Source organism: Equus asinus, chromosome 7 (assembly GCF_041296235.1).
Source record: "Equus asinus isolate D_3611 breed Donkey chromosome 7, EquAss-T2T_v2, whole genome shotgun sequence".
In the NCBI taxonomy this organism is placed as follows: Eukaryota; Metazoa; Chordata; class Mammalia; order Perissodactyla; family Equidae; genus Equus; species Equus asinus.
The window spans coordinates 48,097,843-48,114,828 of record NC_091796.1 but is presented as its reverse complement, the minus strand read 5'-3'; the positions used below and the strand labels follow the sequence as shown (position 1 = coordinate 48,114,828).

The window sequence follows — 16,986 nt, the reverse complement described above, 5'->3', positions numbered from 1 at the left end:
ATCTCCTTTTTTCTCCTGATATGTGTCTTCTTAAAAGTGCCATTAAATGGTAAGTTCCCCCATTTGCCCCATGGAAAAGGTGTGGAGGGAATGGGGGCATGTGTCTTATCTGTAGCTTCTGACAAAACCAGCTGGTTCTGCTCTGTGTTGGCCTGCATGTTAGCTCTTGTAGAACATTCCATGCATGAAGTGTGGGTCTGCTCTGCAATATTTTGTCAAGCTTTCTGATCCTGGAGTGTGCACAGTGACTCATCAGTCTAAAGTTCTGTTTTCTTTTTCCGCTTTGCTTCCATTTCATGTATCAAGTCCACATTTTCATTGCTAGCTTTATAAGCCAAGCCATTTTGACCATTTTACTTTTGCTCACAGAACATTTGTACAGAGTTCATTTACTTCATCATGCAAACTAGTTAGCTTATCTTTGGAAGAATACGTGACTGGTTTTATCAGGTCTTGATGAAGTTTCAGATTGAAACTTCTATAAACGTTAGCACCCAAAAGCTAGAGGGTTCTTACCGCATAGTTTTGTGAAAGCAATATATCATTTAGACTGCTTTGTAAAAACAAAACTTTTTGCCTCATTCCTATCAGTATTGCCAGTTTCATTTAGATTTGTAAACATTGAACTTTTCCTCTTTGCTGAGCCATCGTAAGGATTAGTGCAGCCATAGGTTGAGGGGATGTCAGCAGCAGCTTCTTAGCGTTCTCAGTGACCCTGATGTATCCCGTTAGTTCTCCCTCACTTTCTCTCTACCTTCTTTTCCTAAATGACCACACGATGGCCACTGAGATGAGCACTTTGGTGCATTCCCACACTTAGAAGAATCACGAGCCGGCTGACGTGCGCTGACAGACTGGGAAGCTTCACCCCGCTATCCAGGTGGCAGACCGGCGTCAACATCACACAGATGAAGTGTTTAGAGGGCTGCGGCTTAAAGGAGGGATATGAAGTGACCATGAGCTTCGGGCCAGGGCTCCTTCTCAGCCCTCCGGGGCCTGATGCCAGGGACTGTGCTCCCAGCTTATTCAGCCAGCAGTGGGACCGCATGAAGGCTGGCAGGAAAGGACCAGACATTTCATCCATGGATCCATTTCCTTCCGGCTGTAAGACTTATTACCTGGAAGCTAAGTAAGTATGTTAAATGGAACAAGGATGACCACTTCACCTTTTTCGTATTCCATATAAATTTGTAATGAAAACAGAGGCTTACTACCAGGCTCTCTTTCCCATTCTTGATCACCTTTCTTGGCTTTCCCATAATTATGATTTTTGTTTGTTTGTTTGTTTTTTTGAGGAAGATCAGCCCTGAGCAAACGTCTGCTGCCAATCCTCCTCTTTTTACTGAGGAAGAGTGGCCCTGAGCTAACATCCGTGCCCATCTTCCTCTACTTTATATGTGGGACACCTACCACAGCATGGCTTGACAAGCGGTGCCATGTCCGCACCTGGGATCTGAACCAGCAAACCCCAGGCCGCCAGAGGGGAACGTGTGCACTTAACCACTGCATCACCAAGCCAGCCCCATATAATTGTGATTTTAATCCTAATAATTTTGTGGTAATTACCTCAGAAAGAAACTGTCCACTTAAAACAATTTTAGACCAACCATGATGTCATGTGGTGGAGATAAGACAGCAGTAAAGGGACTGGCTAGTGTCATGGCTATGGCAGTTGTTATTGTCCTGCCAGCCCAGAGAGCGTGTTGCTGTGCTGGGATCTAGCACGGACAGCTTTCGGGGGCATTTCCAGGAGCAGTGATGTTCTCTCACCATATTTAAAATGGAGGGCCCACCCCTTTCACAGCCTCTGTCATTAGCTAATGCTGTTGGAAAGTCATTCAAGAAATGAAGAGAATTAATTGATTTAAAGAAGTCTGATTCAAAGAAGCACACCAGTACCTGAGTGTGTGTGTCTGGTGTGTGTGTGTGAGAGAGTGGAGGGGGGGGAGGAGAGAGGGTTGGATTTCTTTTTACCTTATTAAAATTAGTTACAGTCATTGGTGAAGATAAAGTAGCAGGCTTACAGTAAAAATAGGGTTATACAGATGTGTGGTTTTTTTAAGTCTTAGAAGGTGTTTCTGGTCCTGTATCTACCTAGTAACTAGCTCACAGCTGGGAAACATCTTGTCTGGAATTAGAGTATTTTTGAAATCAATTCCTACCACCTCCATAGCCTATGAGTTTCAAATTTTGCTTTTTTCTCCTCTTTGGTGCACACTCATGATACTTCTTTTTATGCCCCAGAAGCTGCGTTGTCTTGGGTTTAGCTCCATCTCCAAGTTTAATTGCCAAAGATTTGTTACAGCAGTCAGAGCCATGCCACTGCTACACTTCTTTTCAGACTAGGTCTGTTGGTTCAACGCAGACAAATAGACACACTTTGCTCTCCTGACATGTGCATCCTTGTATGTTGCAAATGACCTTAGTTCAGAAGACAGCAAAGCCAAGGAAACTCAAACCAGGCCCCAAGGGTTTGATTTAAGTCCAGAAAATTTCAGATGAAGTTCTTCATTTTAGCAACACTGAGAATCTTAGATTTACCTATAGCAGTTTAACGTATACTTCAGTGAAATTGACTGCCTTTGCATATTTCCTCATGCACTTTTAAAGGCAGCTGAGGAATTAATAGGATTAAGACTGCCAAAAGCATTAATATCTTATTTAACACAAAGTTAGGTATTGAGAAAATATTAAGCCTAATGAATAGAGATGATATAGTTCTAGCCAGTATTCTGATTGCAGATATTGCTCAAATATTTATTAAAGATGTTAATGTTAAAGAGTTTAGTTACAGACTCAAATAACAATTCATAAAATAACCTCAGTCCAATTTTTCTTGGACTATTGTAAAATATCTACCTTGGGACTTCCCATAACACACCATAGATGGTGCATATTTGGAAGTATGCAAAAAAAATTAACAAGGTGGCATGCTGGAGCTGGCTCTCCTGTCTTGCGAGAGCCTATTGTGCACATGTCTTTCCAGCCTCCGTTCAATGACATCATACTGCGAGTTTGAGATTGGCTGTGATGGGAGTATGTATATCATGGAAGTCAGCAAGTGCTAGAAAGCAGGACTTTTTCTTTTCTATGGAGATCCTGGTTTACCAGTGTACTGCTGGGAACAAACCTATAATTGACTGAAGAATTCATTCAATCTGGTGGAAATGAGGTCTCTAAATAGAAGTTTGTTGGGTTATAATAGGAAAATACATGTTATTCTTTGCATGCACGAGGTTAGCAATTGCGATTTATTTTTTGTTTTTTCTTGCTGGGAATTGCCTTAGATGGGGTTCCCCAGCAGCAGACACCGAAACAGAGATTTGGATGCAAGTGATTTGTTAAGAAAGTTCTCACAGGAGAAACTGGTTAGAGTAGGAGAAGCAAGTGGGAAGGATCCAAGCCATGTCGGATTTCAGGTGACTTTTTAGCTTTGGCCTGATCCAGCAGGGAGCCTTGGAGCCTAAGGTTGCATTGCAGTCTTGGTCCTGCCTCTCTGCATGGCAGGCTTTCTCTCACTTCAGTGATCAAACTGCCTGGCTGTGGGCTGCTCAGGGGCCATAAACTCCCAGGTCCTTCCAGCTCTCTGCACATCTAGTTGAAGTGGCTCCAGTGGCCCAAAGGTAGTCTTCTAAAGAAGATTGCAGAAGGCAGGGGACAGTCTTGTGTCCTGAGAATATGGTCAGAGCAGCAACAACATCTCCTCCAGGGTAGCACCTGGAGGTTGAGATGGATTATTCACATTCCTTGGTTCTTGGCCTGTTATCATCACTGGTCTGTGCAAGTCCCCTGTTTCATTTCATTTTTCCTGCTTTATCCCCAATCCCTACTCCATGTGCCCTCATAAGTACCCACTCTAATGTGTTGGAGATCAATACCAATTACAACATGTGGGCACATTTGAAGGTTACAGGTACCTGGGATGGTGGTGGGGGGAGTGTTGCAGTAATTCAGGTAGGCTCTTGTTTTAGGAAGGCTCCCACACAGGCCCAGAAAGGAGAAAGAGCAAGGCAGAGACTCATTCCCTGGGAATACGGGAAGTACATCCTGCTGCAAAGGTTGGCCCAGGTGACTCTGGGACAGAGACTGGACCGTCTGCATCACAGTGGGTCTGCAGGGTATGGCCCGCTTTGGCAGAATTCTGGCAGCTGTCAAGAGCAGAGCGCCCACCCAATGTTGGGAATGGTAGAGGAAAATTTCAGTGCTCTCTGTGGGAGCCAGGCATGGCTTTGGTCAGCATTAGAATCATGTTCATAGCGGCGGTGCTCTTTGCCTTCAGCAGCCAGCTGTAGGGAAGCAGCATTGCGAAGAAACTTCAGGGGTTCCCAGTCCTGGACACCACAACACTACTGCCTGAGTCACCATCCAGTCCCAGGAATCAAGTCAGACTCCACGAAGGACATCAGGGAGTGCTGAGCCCCTAGAACTGAATGCATAGTCAGCTCATTCTTAGCATAGTGGTTTCCGGGAGTGCCTGGTAGCAAAGACGACTCAGGAGCAAAGGGTTGACACATGTGGGAACTTCATTCTATTTGTTAGGAGATAGTTTATTATGGAAGCAAGAAGACTGAATTCAAAACCTGCTCAGTGGTCAAAACCTCTCCCTGACACTAGAAGAGTTGGCCAGCTCTTCTGTGGACGTCCAGAGCAAGTTCAGTTCGGCTGTGGTTGCTTAACTCACTGGCCAAGGTGATTTTAGACAATCATATAGCCCTTGATTATCTACTGCTGAGCAAGGAGGTGTCTTTGTACTGGCAAACACCTCCTGCTGCAGATGGACAAATGCCTCTGGGGAAGGCCAGTCTGGGGCAGAGGCAGCACCCAGAGTGCTCTCCTCCCAGAGCTGATGTCTTCCCTTCGGGAAGGAAGGGCCAGGACAAGGAGCTGCCCTCCAGTGGACCTTCCCTGGGACTCCATCAGTCCCTTGCCCCGACTCCCCTTCCCAAATCTCTGCCATCTCCTGCCTCCTGCTCACCTCATCCCATCCCCACCCAAGTTGTCCACATTTTACAGATGAAGGAACTGGGGACTCCGAAGAGGTGAGCAGCTCCGGATCACACCCCCAAACTAAGGTCCTGACCCCTCCAGCCTCTAGGAGGCTGCTGTGTCCAGGGAGCTGGGGTACAGGTGAGCCAGATCTGAGCAGCTGAGCAGAGGATGTACCCAACGCTGGGATCACACAAGTGCACCCTGCACCCTCTCATCTCTGCCCCTCAGACCCTGCCCAGTGCAGGAGACCTGGGATCCCCAGGTAACAGAAAACAAGTGTGAAATGCTGCCTCTGCCTATGGGAAGGCCGGCCCAGAGGTTCAGGTCTCACACAGTGCCCACCTCCACTTCAGACCCTTCACCAAATGTTGCTCCTTAAACCATACCTCCTCTCGGTCTTCACCGTCTGATAACCAACATTTATCACATTAACACCAGCTCTGAGCCACTTTCCTCAGGTCCCAGTTACCTGGACTCCACCACCCTCCCCACTGGCTCATAAAACCAGCAGCCCTCCAGACTGCTTATACATTGTCCAAGTCATTCTTAAGTTCACCTCCCTGCCCAGACCCAGCCTTCTTGCTGACTTTCCTCAGTTTAGGCCTGGTTGCTGTGAACACATGTGCTTTAAACACTGCCCCTGGGCCACAGCTCCACGCTCTCCTCCCCAGCCACAGGGCCCAGCTTACTGGGATCCAAACCTTACCTAAGCTCCAGCCCACAGTCCCTGGAGCTGAGATGGACCGTTGCCTGGGAGGGGGTGAGCCTGGTACCTTGGCATCCTCCTCCATCCTTGCCGCCCAGCATCCAGTTCATCACCGATTCTAAGCTCTGTTCTTGGAGCCAGCCACCTTCCTCCATGTCCACAGACACCCTGCAGTCTCTAAGACTCACCTGTTCCTGCTCTGCCTTGCTCTGTCTATCCAGCCCACACCTACAGCAGCCAGAGCAAATCCCCCCTTTCTCCAACCCTATAGAGCTTCCGTGGCTCTGAGTATGCAGCCCACCATCCTGGCCCACTCTCTCCAGTCTCTCACCTGCTGCCCTCACCCCATACCACCTCACCCGGAGACGGAATGTATTGCACGCCTCTGGCCTCTCTCCACCCTGGTCTTACCCCTAACCTTTGCCTAGCAAAGGCCTGCATCAGACAGGAACCTGCAGTTGAGAGGCACCTGCTGCAGTGGCTGGAGTTTGAAGCCAGACATCAGAGTCCAAACCCAAGTTTTGCCACTGTGAGTTCTTGGGCCAGAAATAATCTATGCAGTGTGAACACTCTGCTTCTGCTTTCCTTAATGTCAGAATGGCACCCACCTTGGCTTGGCTTTGAATTTTAGAGGAGGCAACATGCGTGAAAAGTATTGATGGGGAAGAGCAGGTTGTGCTCAGTGTCAGCTCTCTTTAAGTCACCAACACTTTCTCAGAGTCATGGAGACCCCTGCCTACCTCACAGCTCTGTTCTGAGCGTCACGTTAGACACTTGCCCTGTTGAGACCCAACCAGCTGGAGAATGTGAGTACTCCTATTGTGGGTACAGTGAGTGTGATCCCAGGCTGTACATCACAGTCAGCCAGGGACACCTCTTTTGTATTCCAATACATTTATTTAAAACATATATAATGAAGCTCATGCCACCTCCACTCAAGGAGGTGACCCACTTTCTGCCCCAGCTCCACTTCTATGCCCATTTGGGATGGGTGTATGCAGGGACATCATTCCTTCCTGCTTTGAAAATGCTGCCTGGAAGGCAAAAGCTTCCAGGAATCCCCACATTTCGCCATAGAAGCTCTTCAATTCATGGACCTGGGCCTGCAGTTGACACCACTGCTCAGCCTGTTCTTGAACACCCACTCCCACCCCCTCCAGTTGGGAGTACCTGTCCTTAGCCTGAAGGAGCTCAGCGCAGGACTCCTCTGCCCTCAGGGCCTGGGTCTCCTCTGGATCTTGCTCATAAGCCCCCTCCTCATGTCCTGCTGTGTCCAGGAGGCCTAGTCGTCTGGCAGATCTTGCCTTTCTAGAATTTTCATGGACAGCTCTTCCCATTTACAGTTGTTCTCTTGTTCTAAGGCATGGCAGCCTTTGCTCCCTCTGAACAAGAGAACTCCCCAGAAGAAAAAGGCTCCCCAAGTGATATGCCACCAAGACATCAGGCTGAAGTCAGCCCCAGGCCAAAGGTCTTCAGGCCATGAGCCCAGCACCTTTGCACAGTGACCCACGAAGGGGACTGCGCTCTGAATGGCTCCAAACACTGGCCAGGCCTTGGCACCCAGCTATGAACCACTAACGTTTCTGAGCCCACCTCTAACAGAGGCAGTAACCTCTGTCTTCACAGACAGCCAGCCCCTCACCTGGAAATCCACCTGGAAGATAGATTTCCACCTGGACTGGTAGCTTCAGATTCCTCTTATCTGGGTCAAGATGCCCCACTTTTTTGTATGCAGGTTGTTTCTGCTCCATTTCCTGGCCTTCCATCTGTTTTACAGATTGAATCTTGGTGCTTTTGGGAGGGGCTACTAGGACTTGTTCTTCCTGTTCTGGTGGTTTGGGCAGCACTGGAAAGCCAGAGACATGGCCAGGACCAAGACTGTCAGGAGGCAATGAGAAGTTTCTGAGGCCACTCTCCTCACTCTGCGACTTCTGGGCTCAGATTTTCAGTTCTTGATTTTCTCGTGACGGGGTGGACAATGACTAGTATAAGGTATTTTTCCTCTGCCAGGTAGCAGCATCTTCCTGCCAGCTTCCCTGGTCCTGGCAGAGGTCCTGACAGCCACAGGAAGACGAGGACTCGGGGAACATCCACAGGAAACTTGGGGCTAGACACCTGATGTGCAACTGGGTGAGGTCCCAAAGGACAGGGCTTGGGGGTTGACGGCTGCCCTTTGCTGTGCTGGGTGGGGGGCCTGGCAGTTGGCTGGGTATCCTGGGGACTCTATTGCCTCTGTTGAGCTGGGTTGGGGCCTTGCAGTTGGCTAGGTGTCTGGGGAACTCATTCGTTCTGAACTGGGGGCTTGCAGTTGACTGGGTGTCCTGGGGACCTGTTTGCCCTGTGCTCAGCTGGGGTGGACAGCTCCTGGTAAGCCAGGTGTCCGGGGTACTTTTTTGCCCTATGCTTAGCTGGGTCAAGGGGCTCACAGTTGACCGGGTGTTCAGGAGACTGGCCCACCCTGTGCAGAACTGTGTTTCAATGCCGGAGGTCTGGGAGGGGCCCTCCTCCACTGGGTGAGTTGTGGATCCATGAGGCACCAGGTGCAGGTGTGGGACTACACAAAGGTGCATGGGGACATAAAGGTGGAACACAGAGTATGAGAGGTGTGAGAGGCCCAGGGAGGATGAGGTCGGGGCTGGAAGCACACTGTTGTCTGGGGTGGAGAATTCAACTGCAAACACTGCACAGAGCAGGAGGAACTGAAGCAGAGGTGCCATCTCTTTCCTCAGTGAGGCCTTGGGAGAGCACCCAGGTTTAATAACTGCCATGTGTGTCACAGTCCCTTCTCGGGACATCACAGCAGCTTCCCGGCCAGTCACCAGGCGACTCTCAGCTGGGTCTTGCTAATGCAGTCAATCATCAGGCAGCTCACTGGCCAATCACCAGGCAGCTCTCACTGTGGCCCTCCTGACATCATCGTCCAGAGGCCATCTCCCCTTCCCTACAGGGTGGACTGGTGCCCTTGTGGGCCCTTGCCCCTTGCAGTGCTCTGCTTGCTCTCCCTCATTGCAGAGACTTCATTTCACAGGTGGAGCACCTGAAGGTGGGGGCAGTGACTCGCCCACATGGGGCATCCAGACCTGGTGTTCCCAGGACCCATGCAGATCTGAAGGCCGCAGAGGCCAGCTGTTCGTCATGTGTTGTGGGTCCTCCCTGGGGTCCTGTCCATTGGCAAAGCTCCACCCAGGGGTTTCCACAGTGACCATAAATGTGCCTGGATGCTGAGGCTGCACCTGCTCCCTTTGCTGCCGCAGCTTGTCCCATCTGATACCAGTTTTAGGACAGGACCTCTGGGAAAGGGAGATCAAGATGGAGTGCAGGGTGGTGGACTACAGGCGGCCTGGGGCGAGGACAGAGGAGATGAGACTTCAAGAAGAGGAAGGGTCCTCATGCTGAGGGTCCAGGGCAACAGAGGGAGTAGGCTACCCATCTGAGAATGTGGAAGTACCTTCCTGGACAGCACCCCATCACTCCTGTGCAGTTGTCTGCCCCTTCCCCATCCCTGTGGTCATCATTGAAGAGTTTTGCCCTGCTTGCTGCTGGCACCACTACGCCCCATCTTCATTTTCAGTGACTTCTACATCCACGACAACAATCCACTCTACACCTATACTTTTGGTCCTTGACCTTCTTGCCTCCTGTTGCAAATGTTGTTCGTATTTTCCCCAGCAGTCATTTTCTTTCTTCTACACTGAGTGACACTAATACTAATAAGTAAAATGCAAATTGTTCTGGTCTCCTGATGCACATGGGCTCAGAGAAAGTAGGCCCATTGCCAGGGAATGGATCATGACTGGATTAAATCAACCATGGTCCTCCGCTTCCTCTTTGTTAGGATTGGTTGAGGGTGAGGAGGGCATTTGACCCAACTGTGGCCACTAGAGCCTGAGCAGATGTGTGCTGTGGGAGGCAGGAGGTGTTTGGGAAAGTTTTGTCTCTTTAACTAAAGAAAGGCAGATGGTTGGAATCAGTCATCGCTCTCTGCCTTTGACCTGGTAGGGTGAATATGTGATGTTAGCAGCTGTAGCAGCCAAAGTGAGCCCATGAGGAAAGAGGTAAAGAGAATCCCAGAGGAGCTGATGCCAAGGCTGCCCCTGCTGACAGGGTGCATTCATCAACCCTGGAGCCTCCTTGTTGGTGAGATCATGACCACCTGCGTTGAAGAATTTCTTTGGCTAGAAATTCTATGATATGAAGCTGAAGGCGTCATAGCTGATCCATTTCATCCCCAGAATAATATAAATATCTTATCTAAATATTTCTTGTGCCAATTCCACTTTCTAACTACAAAAATTTGTGTTTATCCTGATGAGACATAGGCCATTGTAGGTCAAAGTCATATCTCCTTCCCTTTGTATCCTCCAGTGTCGTAGCATCTTGTTTACCTCATAGTCAGTGTTAAACATGTGTCATGAATAAAAGTGTGTGATGAATGGTTTACAGTTTGGGCCATCAACAGAGCACAGCCCTTCACCCCGACCAATGTATTTGTTAAAGTAAAACAAAACAAGCAAAAAACAACAGGGAGATCAAGAACTAAACGATTCAGTGTACTCTGTGTGGTCACTGCTGTGAAAGCAAGCCAGAAGACAAGTCTAGGCCTGGCCCAGAGGAGGGTGGATCCTGAAGATGAAGGCCTGTGTTGCCCGCATCACTGCAGATGAGCTTCTCATGGGATAAGCCAGTAAGGTGCTGGCAGTTGTTCAGGCAGCTTCTATAATCTTAATGCACACACCCTCTCCTTTCTCTTCCTTACGGAGTCGTGCACCTATGCTAAGAAGACTAATCTCTTGGCTCCCTTGAGCCCTGGTGATGTGGTGATGTGACAGTTTTGAGTAGAAGGGTTGTGTGGGATTTCTGAGGAGGATCTGGAAGTGAGGCAGCAGCCCCTTTGCTGCCATCTCTCTGTCCTCCTGCAGATATGGAGTGCATGTGTGACGGCTGGACACCCTCAGGTGGCGCACCGAGGATGGAAGCCACAGAAGGTGATGGAGCAGAAAGATGGAAACAGGGCCCTAATCTTAGCATGCAGAATCTAGACTTCTTTCCATAAGAGAGAAGAATTTCACTTTCTTTTTTCCCAGTCATTGTTATGTCGGCATTTTGTCATATGCAGATACACTGATCCCCAACTGATCCAGGGCCCCTTCTCAACTCCACAGCTCCCCAGGGAGGGAGCCTGCTAAGCCTGCACCTGCTGAGCAACTGCTGTGGTCCCAGGAATGGGGCTCCTCACCTCCCACACTCACAACTCCTAAAGGCCCCTTCTCTTCAGCAGTTCCCAGAACTGGCCCATCTCCTTCACGCCACTGGGCCTCTCCAGGTGCTCCTCCTTGCCCTGGAGTGTCGGCCTCCCGGCTAGCCCTGCCCAGCATTCCACTCTCAGTCATCTCCAGGGTGCCCTCCTGGCCCCCCACTAGCTCTGACCTCCCCCCCACCTTCTTCTTCAGTGTCCTGTGACACTTGTGATCACATATATGTTTGTGGATCCATCTGATTAATGTCTCCCTTCCCCATGACACTGAGCAACCTGAAAGCAGGCAGCTCCGTTTTGTTCCCCTCTGTATCCCCAGTCCTGAGCACGGTCCCTGCACACAGAAGGTGCTCACACATGCCGAGTCGTGGCCTCAGGAGCCTTAGGGTTTCTGCTTCTGTGAGGGTCAACATGCTCCTTGTCAGCAAAGGCAGTGCCGAGCAAAGGCATTGGCCTCAGTCAGAAAGCCCAAGCATGGATTTTCTGCCCAACCCCTTTCTCACTGTATAAGGTAGGAAACCTGAACTTAGGGTTATGGTTAGGGTTAGGTGACCCCTATGGCCTGAAATAGGCATGATGAGAGACCCAGCTCCTGGGGCTGTGGGGAGAATTCCGTGAAGAGCACTTGAAAATGTTTGGCTCCCTCGGTGCCTGGAAAGGAACTATAAATTATTAGTTATCCAGCCTTTAAACTTTCCTAGGAAATAATTTTTTTGAGGCTAGCCAGATTCGAGGGTTGAGGAGGAAGAGAGTGGGAGTGGAACAAATACAAAAGTTCACTTTTAAGGCAGTAATTTTTAGATAATTGATATTTCGCCTCCCTCCCTGCCACGACCCGCCTCCTTGCCCATCATAGCCCCGAAGTGGACATAGACATAACTCTGGATTCCCTTTGCCCAGATCCTTGCTAGCTCAAGGACATTCTTTCACTTTCCGTTCTTCGAGGTGGCTGATGACAGAGGTTGCGGGGTAGTCCACCGGCCTGTCCAGTGTCCAGCAGGGTCTCGGGATGCACAGTGACTGCACCTCACCTTACTGTCTGCTGCCTGGAGATGCCCTTCCTCTCCTCCAGAAGACATAGGCTAGAGATCCTGTGGGGCTGGACCCCAGATGGGTGAGGTCATTAGGGGCGGCAGCATGTGGGGCAGTTAGGGTGGGCACTGAGAGCTTGAGGTGGGCAGAGATGACTGAGGGCCAGCGTGGAGGATGGCGTAGCAAGGAAGAGGTTCCTCAGTGGGACAGACCATGGGCACAATCTGAGGAGATGCAGACCCAGGGGCACCATGAGAGATCTGTCCGAATTGGTTCAACTACAGCTAAGCAGTGGGTGGGGGAGACATCAGGGATTGGTAGGTGGTCTCTCAATGCTGCTGGTGTGGGTGGACCCTAGGAGAGAGACTGGGGTCACTGGGCGGCACTGGAGGAGTTGAGGTGAGGGCCCTTGGGTTCAGCTGGGACTGGCCAAAAGGCAGAAGAGGCGCAACTATGAGGGCCAGTCATCTGAGGGCATAGGCGGGGCTCTCCTTGGCGTTACAGGCCTTTCTATGCCAAGCCCATAAAAACTCCTGCTGATCTTTCAAGACTCAGCGCAGACAGCCCTCCTCCCTGCTCTCCCAATCCTGTACATTCCAAGTGTGTACAAGCAAGTGCAAACTACCTACTGGGTACCAGCTAGATCGAGAGTTTTAGAGCAGTCCGTGCACCCACCAAGGTCACATTCTTGGGGCACAGACACCGATCCAATGAAGCAATTGCAACGATTCTAACATTGTGTGAGGAGGAGCAAAGTGAGCTCAGGGGATGGACAGAGAGGACTGGGTGACAGGCTATTTGCGTGGGGAATACCCTCTCTGCAGGGATTCTAAGGGGACCAAAGCACATAGAGATGGGGAGGAGCACTCCAGGGAAGGTGACCAACAAAGGAGGGGGTGACACACAGGCCTGAGGGGCTCCTGAGGGTGGGGCAGGGCAAAGAGCTTGCATCTTGGAAGCCACAGGAGGTTCCAGCAGGGCCAGGCAGGATGCAGCGGATGGTTGTGCCTAGATTCAGGTTCCTGCAGGGAGAATGGCAGCTCGGCCACAGCGGGCCTTGGCTACAGTGATGGGGGCTTGCCTGGGAAAGGGGGATTCAGGATGACACTGGTTTGGGGTGTGAGCAAGAGGGAGGAAGAGGCCACTTGCTGAGTCAGGGATGACTGTCTCTGTGGGATTTGTGCAGCGTTGTCGTACAGAGCCCAGGCCCTTTCTCTGCCCACCTCCCACTGCTGTGCCTTGTGCCCAGCACAGCCCCTGCCCTTGATGCTTAGAGAGGCCCAGTGGTCATCCTTATCAAATGGGTGGGCGATAGACAGAGTCCCCATCTTCCATCCCACTCTGCTGCCTGTTCTTTTAACTCATTTTGTGTTTTTAGCAACATTTGTGTTGCTCTGATTCAGAAATTACTAGATGTCCACTCCATTTTCCTGTGGCCAGCAGGACAGAGGCTGCCTCAGGGCCATGAGCGCAGATGGCTGAGGAGCAAGGGGGACTGGCAGGAACAATCGGGACAGAAACAAGGGAAGGATGTCTTTCTGCGAAGCTGTGGGAAATACAGTTTACTGCAAACATATTGTCTAAATGAGTTCTATTTTAAATTTGCATTGGGAAATCTGAAATTCAAAAACAGAATACTGAAATATTAGCTTTACTTCTGTGATTTGGCCCCAGAGTGTGAAATGCTGCCTCTGCCTGTGGGAGGGCCGACCTAGAGGTCCAGGTTCCACACAGCGTTTACCGCTACCTTAGATCTTCACCATTGTCTCTCCTCAAACCGCACCTCCTCCCAGTCCTCACCGTCTGACACCAACATGTATCACATTAACACCAGCTCTGAGCTGCTTCCCCTCAGGTCCCAGTTACCTGGACTACACCACCCTCCCCACTGGCTCATGAAAGCAGCAGCCCTCCAAAAGGTTCAGACATGGTCCAAGTCCCCCCTCAAGCTCACCTTCCCCCCATGAGACTCAGGCTTCTTGATGACTCTCCGATGTTTAGGCCTGGTTGCATGTGCCTTGAGCACCGGCCCTGGGCTCTCCACTTCCACCTCAGCCTGAGCTGCAGGCAGGCCAAGCTCATTGGGATCTGCACCGCACCTGAGCTCCAGCCTACCATCCCTGGAGCTGAGGGGGACCATCACCTAAGAGGGGGCTGCTGCGAACCTTGGAGGGTGCACATTTGCATGTCCCACATATAGGACAAAGACCAAAGGAGCAAATAAACCAGAAGAGTTTGAGTTGAGCTCAAGGAGGTCGGCACAAACCAGAACATGCAGAGCCAGCCCTTAACCCAGATGAGGAATTTGAATTTTATGCATAGAAAGAACATCTGACCACAATTGACATCTATGTCTGGATCAAGCTCAGAAACATCACTGGCCGTTTAACTTAACTCATTGGCCAATCCAGCCATCTAATTCAGCTCAGCACAGGGCGAAAGAGTCTCCTAAACGTTAGGCTGACCTTAAGACCTCTGATCAGCTCAGCACAGTGCGATCAACTCTCCCAAAGATTAGGCTGACAGAGAGCCCTCTGATCCAGTGCAGCATGAGGTGAATGAGTGTTCAAACGCCTAACCAAATGCGAGCCCCCTGACTCTGCTCAGCACAGGGCAAACAATCTTCCTGACACCCAGCCAACTGCAGCTTCCTGATCTAGCTCAGCACAAGATGAACGAAGACCCTGGACTCCTAGCCATCCAGGATCCCTCCAGTCCAGGTCAGCATAGGGAGAATGAGTCCCCCAGACATCTAGTGGGAGGCCTCTGAACTACCTCCGTGTAGGGTAAATGTGTCTTCCAGACACCTGCTTAAATGTGAGTCCCCTGACCCAGCTCAGCACAGGGAGGGCGCAAGTTTGCTTGTCCTGCGTATAGGACAAAGGCCAAAGGAGCAGGTAACCTAGGAGGAGAAGAGTTTGAATTGAGCTCAATGAGTTAGGCACAAACCAGAACACGCAGAGCCCTTAAGCCCAGACGAGGAACTTGGACTTTATGCAGGGGAAGGCATCATCTGACCACAGTCCATATCCAAGTTAGCATCAAGCTCAGAACCATCATTGGTTTAACTTAACTCACTGGCCAGCCCAGCTATTCGATCCAGCTCAGCAGGTGGCACCTGAGTCCCCCAGACACCCTGCCAACCAGGAGCCCTCATACCCAGCTCTGGCACAGGGCGAATGAGTCCTCCTGACACCTGGCTGTCAGTTTCCATTCTGTGAAGTGTCGTGAGAAATTACTGATGGTGTGTAATGATGATTCTTCCTCATAAAGAAGTATGCTTTGGAAACACTTTGAATTTGATCAAGTTAACAGTAGCAAACATAGGAAACTCCTTTCCACAATAGTATTAAATATAAAGAGAAGCAACAGGCTATAAGAAGGTACTCATGAAAGGTTATACTTTTTTATAGAATGTGGTAAGTTTTAAAGGTCAGAATAGACATGTTTAAAACAGTATTTTAAAAATTGAAGTTAAAACCCTTTAAAAAAGGAAACAGAAAGCAAGTTTTATTCAAGGCTTACTGAGAGCAGCCCTTACATTAAGTTTCTCCTAAGCATCATCTCATTTAATCCTGACTGTAGCCCTGAGCTGGAGGGGTTAATGTTATCCACATTTTGTAGATGAGGAAACAGAGGCTTAGAGAGCCTGATCAACCTGAGCGACGTGATGGAACAACTAACAAGTGGACGAGGGGGGTTTGAACCCAGGTCAGCCTCACTTCAGAGGCTGCTGCTATCTAACCTCCCTTATAAATGGGGACTCAGAGCTCATCAGGACAGTCAGATTTCCTAGCAAGACATACAAACCAAAAAGGAGTCCCAGATACTTTGAGTTATACTTGATATAAAAATGTAATTTTGGAATGTCATACTGGTTTTGATAGTACTTTGTCCTTTTTGGTTGTCGGTTGTGTTTATAGGAGTGCAAATAAGCGGTGTGCCATGGGTTCCCTTCAGCCGTGTAGCTGGGCTGCCACACAGTCATTTGTGCTGTGGCAATGTGTGCCAGTCAGTGGCACTTAACGCCTTCAGGGGATCTGCCAGAGCTGTCGGATCATTTCTGAAAGTTTTGAGTGCATTCAGCAACACGCTATTCAGTAACTTTACAATCGTTTACTTGAGCTTTCCATGCATGATCATGTAATTTTAAGTTTTAAAAATGCCCTTGTCTGTCTTTGACATATAGTTGTTTATTTTCAATTTACTTGGTATTTCTTGCTTAGATTTTTATCTACCTCAGAGGGCTTTTACATAGAATTAGCTTCTCTTACCGTTGACCTCTAAAAATTAATAGGAATAGTGTTGTTTGGTATCATATTAACGTAGTTCAGGTGGTAGGGCCCACAATTTGTGGGCAACCTCCCATCAAAGTGCAGTTTTCACTTTATACTTTCAGTGAAGCAAATGGGCTTTGACAGGAACATTGGCATTGGTCTTATGATGGTTTGAAGATAAATAGGTTAAAAAGTTGCTTAAGCTCTTTAATGTAAAATTAGTTCTTATAAAAGTTTCTCTCAGTGCCTCAATGACACTGACAGCATTATTAATACTTTCAATATTCTCATGTCAGCAATCATTTAATATCAGTTTAATAATTTTAATGGTTAATGTTACCTTTTTAACTTGATCATTAAATATCCCAAAAGATTGGATTAATTATTTATCACCAAATAGATTCATTTTAAAGTCAAGAAAATTGCATCACTTATAACATCAGATATGCCTTTTCCGGGGTTTTTCCTTAAATCAAATCATTATAACTTATTGTTCTGACACTTAGAGATCTATTTCGATTTATTTTCTTCGTAGGATTGCAAAAAAGTCTTTTTGCAAATTAGACCTTCAGAAAATGAAAAGTCATGTTTTTCTGAGTCTAACAACACTCTTAAAAATTTACCACAAATATCTATTTTAATTTCCCTAGAAATAAGTTTGCAGGGTAGATTTCTTTTTGTGTATGATTGTCTCTTGGATCTCTACCACAGATACTAGTTTTAATCAG

At 48.9% G+C, this 16,986-nt stretch overlaps 1 long non-coding RNA gene across 3 annotated transcripts in view; it reads left to right on the top strand.

Moving 5' to 3' along the window:
- LOC123287296 (uncharacterized) overlaps positions 1-16,986 on the top strand; it is a 78,134-nt gene that overhangs the window by 17,354 nt on the left and 43,794 nt on the right. Inside the window, exons 3-4 of one of the 3 annotated variants that reach the window (XR_011504498.1) lie at positions 733-1,129; positions 1,296-1,872. The exons of the other annotated variants lie outside the window; for them this stretch is intronic. This is a non-coding gene — a long non-coding RNA (uncharacterized lncRNA). Of the gene's footprint in view, positions 1-732; positions 1,130-1,295; positions 1,873-16,986 lie in introns of those variants that run through there. 3 annotated transcript variants of the gene reach the window in all.